This window comes from Gossypium raimondii, chromosome 3 (genome assembly GCF_025698545.1).
Source record: "Gossypium raimondii isolate GPD5lz chromosome 3, ASM2569854v1, whole genome shotgun sequence".
Lineage (NCBI taxonomy): Eukaryota > Viridiplantae > Streptophyta > Magnoliopsida > Malvales > Malvaceae > Gossypium > Gossypium raimondii.
This window is the reverse complement of record NC_068567.1, coordinates 28281000-28289374: the sequence shown is the minus strand read 5'-3', so window position 1 is coordinate 28289374 and position 8375 is coordinate 28281000. Positions and strand designations below refer to the sequence as shown.

The following is an 8375-nucleotide window of genomic DNA, read 5'->3' as shown; positions in this document are numbered from 1 at the left end:
AGCCAACGGAGTCTTTGGACGAAATTGAGAGAAGAAATCTCACCAAAATATTCAGATTAATTGTAAAATTGGGAAAAAAAAGTCCTTTTCCAAATGAACAAGCAAATATTTATATTGCAGCATAAGCTAGCCGAATAGTCATACTTAAAAGCTAAGAAAAATCAAGAAAATTCTAGAAATAATTCCCTTGAAAGATTCGGCTGAATGGGAGCTCCAATGGGCAGCTTAAGCATTAAGCAAATGAACCTTGTAGAGATGAATGCACCGGTAGTCAAATGGCCATGTCTAGATTCGGCCAGGCCTTTAAATGACTCTTTAAATTGACACTTGTTGGCTGAAAAGATAGGAGCATTGAAGAGAGTCTTTGAACAGCCACACAAGTGTGAAAAGTCGGTTTTGGAGAGTCAATTATGTGTGAACATCATCAGCTGATTAGTCCTTAGTGTGAATGCTAAAAATGAGCTGCATGTAGATGTTTAAAGATGGCAAATTCGGCTGAATAATCATTTGGGGTGCCATGCATGTATCGCCCAAATGCATTGAACCTAAAGTGCATGCACCCATGCCGTCCAAGGAAAATTCCTGTACCAAAATAAATCAGCAAATTAATCATGCATCAATCACATTAAATTTGGCAACAAGATGAATGTAAAAACCTGCACATAAAATTCGGTGAACTAATTAAATGAGTTTAGGGCATATTTAAGTCACTAAAATAATTAAGACATACTTAATAACACTTAATTATTATTTGATCATAATTAAACTTAATTAATTAGCTTAACTAATTTAACTAATGACAACTTAAATAATTATTCCAGCAAATTAAATATAAACGCAAATGAGCTTAAGTTGAGCTGAGAGAAAACTAAGAACGAGCTGAATGAGCTAAGGATGAGCTCAATGAGCTTGAAGTAGAGTGCACGGTTTGCTCATATTGCTAGTCCATGAGCTTTCAAGTAAACCAGCCACGGATTCATCCCAAACCCTATCCACCAAGGTTGAAATTGCTTCCTTGAACTTCTTATCCCTAGCTCGAGTAATGGGTCCTTTGGGCAGCTCGAAAGAAGTGTCATTTGCACTTGATAGCTCATGGGTCTCGATTGCATCATTATGCATACCAAAGTGTTCCATGAGAGACTTATTGATTCATGAGGCCCATAGTGGGGGTTTAATGGGACATTTTGGAGTGGCTAAAACACTAGACATCTTGCAAGAACACTTTCATTGGCCACATATGAAGAAAGATGTCGAAAAGGTATGTTCCAAGTGCATTACATGTAAATAAGCAAAATCTAAGGTAATGCCTCATGGCCTTTACACTTCTTTACCGATTCCTACTTCACGTTGGGTAGATTTATCCATGGATTTTATTCTAGGTTTGCCTCGAACTAAGAAAGGAAGAGATAGTATATTTGTTTTTGTTGACAGGTTTTCAAAGATGGCACATTTTATTCCTTGTTACAAAACAGATGATGCTACACATGTGGCAGACTTATTCTTTAAAAAGGTGGTAAGACGTCATGGCATCCCTAAAACAATTGTTTCTGACAGAGATGTCAAATTCCTTAGCCATTTTTGGAAGGTATTGTGGGGTAAGCTTGGTACGAAATTACTTTACTCCACTACATGTCACCCCCAAACTGATGGTCAATCTGAAGTAGTTAATCGGATCTTAGGAACATTATTACGATCTGTTGTGGGAAAGAACATTAGAAATTGGGAAGAATGCCTACCATTTGTTGAATTTGCATATAATAGATCTAATAATTCTACAACTGGTTATTCTCCATTTGAACTTGTTTATGGCTTTAACCCACTAACAGTACTTGATCTTGCGCCATTACCACTTGAATACATTGTTAATTTAGATGGCGAACAGAAAGCTGAGTTGGTGAAATCCTTACATGAGAAGGCTAGGCAATGAATAGCCAAAACAAATGATGCCAACACCAACAAAGTAAACAAGGGGTGCAAACGGGTTATCCTAGAACCTGGAGATTGGGTTTGGGTCCATATGAGGAAAGAACGATTTCCTACAAAAAGAAAGTCCAAGTTGGACCCAAGGAGCGATGGGCCTTTCCAAGTGCTCGAGCGGATCAACGACAATGCCTATAAGATTGATCTACCTGGTGAGTACAATGTGAGTTCTACTTTTAATGTGGCTGACTTGTCCCCAATTGATTTTTCAGATTCAAGGACTAATCTTTTCAAGGAAAGGGGGAATGATACGAGTCACAAAGGCATAACCCAAGCTCAAGAACGCGATGGGCTCAAATTACCACAAGGCCCAATAACGAGGTCACAGGCCCGACAAATGCGTTCCAAACTAAATGGGACCATTCAGGAATTTGTTAGCAAGGCCTTAGATGCATACACGAAAGAAAGAGAAAATCAAGATTCACTTTCTTGTTTTCAAGAAAATCAAGAAACTGAATCTTGGCCCAATTTTGTTGTTTGGAGCAATTTCAAGAATCAAGAAAATCAAGATTTCAAATCTTGGAAATCATGGTCCAAGAAACTGAATATTGCAGCCAAAGCGCATTGGATCTCCGTTACGAGCATCAACGAACCAATTTCGGTAGAAGATGGACTACAAGCCCAAGTTCTTGAAGGCAAGGCCTAATAAGAGGATTCCAAGCCCAACCAAGAAGTCAACCCATACTTAGTTGAAAATCAGGCCAAATTGTTTAAGGCACTACACCAAAACAAGTTTTTAGCGGCGTTTTTTTATGCCTTTAGCGGCGCTTTTTAGCGCCTCTAAAAGTATTTTTGGCGTTTTGGCGCCTTAAAAACGCCATTGTAAACGCCAAAACGTTTGCGGCGTTTATTTCTAAAAACGCCGCTATAGGTCATGACCTTTAGCGTCGCTTATACAACAAACGCCGCTATAGATCGGGACCTTTAGCGGCACTTTTTCAACAAACGCCGCTGTAGATCAGGACCTTTAGCGGCGCTTTTTCACAAACGCCACTATAGATAAGAACCTTTAACGACACTTTTTACAAAAACACCGCTATAGCTCAAGATCTTTAGCGGCGATTTCCCACAAACGCCGCTATAAATCAAGACCTTTAGCGGCGCATTTTCCACAAACGCCACTGTAGATCAAACCTTTAGCGACGCTTTTCCCACAAACGCCGCTAAAAACATATCTTTAAAAAAATAATTTTTATCAAATAATTTTTATTTCTATGATAAATATTATATTATGTTTTAAGGATTCAAAAATATTATTTAAATTAAATTTTTTACGAAAATTTTAGCTTTAAAACTAAATATAAAAATTATGAATTTAAATTTAGAATTTAGAATTTAAAATAATAAATTAATAACACAATTAAAATCCAAAAGTTAGAACTCTTAAGTAAAAATAAAAATTTAGAATCAAAACTAATTTAAATAATACATATGCAAGGTAATAAAACATACAATGCATTTTCTTAATCATGTAAATCTTGGTAATAAAAGATATAATACATTTACGAGTGTTAGAGGAAATCTTGTAATGAACTCAAAGCAATGAGCCTTAGAGAAAAACTTTTGAGCATGGCTTCGAATTTGAACTGCAGATTTGGTGCCTACATGCTCTGCATGAAAATAAGAGTAACTTAAACTGTTCAAACCATAGTGAACATGGCAAAGATAAGTAAATCAATTCAACTCATTGTGCACTTACCTTCTATTTGGCGCCAGCCACGACCATACAACCTTAAAGCTTCAAGAAACCCGACCAAAAATCAACCTAACCTACCAAATTGACTATAAAGTCAAGATTCAAGCAAAACAGCAAATCTGATTCTGAAAAAAAGGAAGAAAATTATTGAGGAACTTTAAAGACCCGAGTCCTGACCAATCAAATGCTGAGCTAAAACTTTCATAATTGAATCAAACCAAAGTCCAAAGAAACTCCAGTAAACTAAACAAACTACTCATTGCAGCAGCTTAAATACCTTATGATCTACATATATTTCAATTGATTAACTTTAACTTTATAGTTGGTTTGGGGAAAAACTTTTAAAAAAAAGTACAATTATTAATCTCTTTACCTTGCCATACAAAAATGAGCCAAACAAATAATATTGCTCAAAAATCAACTATCTAACTATTTATATATAATTAATTAGTAAAATAAACAATCCAATGATTATATGCAATAAATTAACAGAAATTAATAATTCAATAATTTATCAACATTCAAATTTATGTGTTTATCACTAACAACTATAAGGGTTGACGTCCATCAATAACAGATCAGTTTCAGAAAATACAACAATAATCCCATATTTCTCCAAAAACAAACAAAATTGCAGACACTTCAACACAAAAAAAAAACATGAATCAAAGAAGGAAAATTAGAAGATCAAAGAGGAAACTAACCCGACTTTAATAGCAAGAGCGAGCAAAGATCTTCTGAATCTAGGTCCTGTTTGGTTTCTGAGAAAATACAAACATGTATCGGTGTTATTTAGGGTTTAAATAAATTAGTAGCCATTCCATGATTCTGGATCAGACATTACCATCACGTTGTGTAGGTAAACCCATGAGAGAAATTACCTGAAAACGACTAAAATTTTAGTCAATGAACTAACAAAGAGAATATTACGTATTCGGTTGTGAGTGTTGGATACAGGTTTTAACTTACCAAGCTTGTTGCTTTGAGAATAAACGACTCCTGTTACTTGAGGGCTCACCATGACTGCTCCAATCGGCATATATCCAAACATTGTCCCAGGCCTCCCAAATGCAGAAATAACCTACAATGCAATGCAAAAAACCTCACTTATGAACAAACCATCCAAACATCTCTCATATGTTACTTGGACTTGAGCACGAGTGTAAGAGGAAACAGTTATAGGAAATATTTCAAGCAAAATGAAGAGCCGGAGATCGAGATTTAGCAAAATACCTCGTTTGCAATGAAAAGTATGTCGTATTTTTCACAATAGCTTGTACCTGCATGGTATTTTACAATGCTACATTAGTAAAGCCATGTTCATTATTATCAATATAAGCCATTTTAAGAACTCTCACCTTCTCAAAATAAGTAGCAGGAGGAGGTATAACACCACCTGCTCCCATCACAGGCTCAGCAATAAATACAGCAATCTGATATATATAAAACCAGCTATGATTAGCTACACATACAAGGCTCTTGTAGTTGCAAAAGGGTTCCTCATTTCATTTTCAAAAAACTTACTGTCTCTGGACCCTCTTTGAGAATAAGGTTTTCTAAATTGTTGGCTAATCTTGTTGAGAATTCCTCCTTAGTTTCACCTAATGAATTGAAACAATAAACATGGCTATATCAATTTTTAAACACCAAAACTTATATCCATGAAACAGATTGGTAAAAAAAGGAAGAAAAAACCTGGTAGATGATAGCGCCAATAATGAGGGCATTCAGTGTCCAACACAAATGGAGGTGGCAGGTCGAAGTTTTGATGCAGAGGTGGAAGTCTGTAATGGTAAATCTATATATATATATATATATATATATATATATATATCTGTTAAACAATCAAGTAAAACCATTTTTTACCAATAAAAATAAGTAACATTTTTACCCTGAAAGACTAGCTGATATCCAAGTTGAACCATGGTATCTGAAGAAATTTGAAGAAAGAGAAATTATGTTATGCAAGTGAACTAAATGATGACACACGGTTTGAAGGTTAGGATTTTTGAATTTTACGCTTTGGCTCGAGCAATAAATTTCTTCTTCTCTGGTCTTCCAAGTTCATTATTATAATACCAAACAAGATTTACCTATACATATAAATTCAAGCATCAAATTAGACTCGTTACTGGTCTTCCAAGTGCATTATTATAATACCAAATGTTTGAATTTCCTTTAGTCGTCCATAGATTATGTATCTTGTAGATTTTTTTCATTTGAAAATTGAAATGAACTAATTAAAGTGACATAATAAATATACATCTAACAATGTTAGACACAATAAGTAAAGTTTAAATAAAGAAGTTGTGACAACAAATTATGATATGATATGAAGACATAAATGCTCTGAAATTAAAAATAACTTGTAAATAATGAGACAACAATAGAAAATACTAGAAAGGAATTAACAAACAAGGAACCTGTTTTCAGCCTACTGCTGCAAGGTAATTGAACTTTTGATAATACTAGAAAATACTACTCATGTTCAACAAATAAACAAACCCACCTGCAAACAGAAACAGAGCAAATTTCCAAATTATGAGGAAGGCATGAAACTTTAAACAATGAAAGGCATACGATCTTAATCACTTAATTTAAACAAAATCACGATTGCCTGAAAAAGGCCACCTTCAGCGATGGTGACTATAGCATTTCCAGTGATGGCAGTAACGTCGAATTGGAGGATTTTCTTTTCTTTAATGAATAAACAATTAGGGAAAAGGAACTTTAATAAATGGTAATTGACATTATCATAACAGCTAACAGGAACAGGGTCAAAAAATCTCTTCTGTTCTTTTTTCTTTCTGTTTTTTAAGGTTAGAGTTGGTTGGATCCCAGCTACCTTGAATAATTTTGTTTGACTTCGAGCACCCATTAAATACATTAATGCCAACAGATACAAAGCTTTACACAGACAGATTATAAAGGTATTTTGCTCCATTCCATTTTTAATATGCATGTAAAATAACTATAATAAGTTACAGCCTACGCACATAATATTATTAATTGAAGCATGGAGCAATTGAGAAGAGAAGAAAAAAATATTTAAACTTTAAACACAAAATGCATATAGGAAATAAGGAGGGAAAACTCACCGAGAGACCTTCAATAGGATCCAAGTGGGATCTAAAATGCTTTGCAAACTCAATCCCAACTGCTTTCTTCTTCCAAAATTTCAAATGCCCTAGTAAAAATAAATAAATAAAATGAAGACAAGCAATCTATAAGCCAGTACCAAAATCCCATTCACTGTTAATGCCTCAAATATTATAGATTACCACAATCCACGCACAACTTACTCTTCAAAGTTCAAACCCATAATTTGTATGTTGAAGGAAATGGAAATAAATGATTGAGAAGAAGTTGAGAAAGGCAAAGTCACATGAAGAATTAAAAGAGATAAAGATGGAAATAAATGATTGAGAAGAAGTTGAGAAAACTTTACCTTGGGTATATTGAAGGAAAGAAAGAGGCTTCAAAGTCACATGAGAAACATATAAAGTATGAGCTCTTCTGAAATGTATGCAAAAAGAGGGAGAGAGGGGTAGATGATGATGAAGACGGTGGTGGCAGAGAGAAACACTTAGGTTTTTTGAGGATACCAATTTTAGGGGGGAAAATTTAGGGGTTTCAGGGGGGAATTTTGGAATAAAACTCCGTAAAAGTGAAATTAATTTTTTGCGGCGTTTTTTATAAACACGCCGCTATTGTTTAACTTTTGCGGTATTTTTGAGAAAAACGCCGTAAAAAATTATTTCATTTTGAACAAAATGACGCCGTTCTTCTTATCAAAAAAATTTTATTTTGATTTTTATAAATTGATTTATTTTTTGCGGTGTTTTTCATAAAAACGCCGCTATTGCTTATCTTTTGCGGCGTTTTTAAAATTATTTCATTTTGAACAAAATGACGCCATTTTGCTATGCTAAAAAATTTTTATTTTATTTTTTTATAAATTGATTTATTTTTTGTTTGCGGCGTTTTTATGAAATTATTTCATTTTGAACAAAATGACGTCGTTTTCTTATGCTAAAAATTTTTTATTTTGTATTTTATTAATTGATTTATTTTTGCAGCGTTTTTATAAAACGCGCTATTGCTTTATTTTCAAAAAAAATTATTTTATTTTGAACAAAATGACGCTTTTGCTACACTAAAAAAAATTATTTTGTTTTTATAAATTGATTTTTATAAAATAAAAAACCAAGTACTCTCAAAATAAATATTGTATATTTTAATAAGAAAACAAATGATAAAATTGTCGTAATTAATGATTAAGTTAGAATTATCCAAATTAAATAATTACCTATATATCCATATAATTTTTATTTTGTATTTTTTCTTATAATTTGGTCCTCTCCAAAATAAATAATTATACCTAAATATCCATATCAATCTATTACTTTTCTAACTTATTTATTAATTCTATTTAAACCTTAACCTTAAACCCTAAATTAACCATTCAATACATATAAAGTCTATATCTATTATATATCTCTTAAATAATTTAAACTATACTCATAATTTCAATATATTTGATTTATTATTATCTCTTTTACAATTATACAAGAACATATTTAAAATATAAATTAAAAAATAATTAATCTAAACTCAAAACCTTAACCCGGCGCCTAAATCCCTAAACCTTAAATCCCTAACTTTTAACCCCTAATGTCTAACCCCTAAACCTTAAATC

General features: G+C 33.1%; 1 long non-coding RNA gene across 6 annotated transcripts; it reads right to left on the bottom strand.

The window, feature by feature from the left end:
* Window positions 1-3340: 3340 nt before the first annotated feature.
* Window positions 3341-7287, bottom strand: LOC105794005 (uncharacterized). Of its 6 annotated transcripts, none has more exons than XR_008194362.1 (14): window positions 7125-7287; window positions 6775-6863; window positions 6100-6185; window positions 5696-5769; window positions 5568-5606; window positions 5372-5474; window positions 5201-5277; window positions 5035-5109; window positions 4910-4956; window positions 4646-4757; window positions 4521-4557; window positions 4381-4437; window positions 3680-3801; window positions 3341-3590 (listed from the first exon to the last, which is right to left on the bottom strand). It is a non-coding gene; the product is annotated as an uncharacterized LOC105794005 (long non-coding RNA). The 6 variants fall into 6 exon arrangements; XR_008194358.1 differs by having other exon boundaries at window positions 3680-3750; XR_008194357.1 differs by having other exon boundaries at window positions 3680-3745.
* Window positions 7288-8375: the final 1088 nt, after the last annotated feature.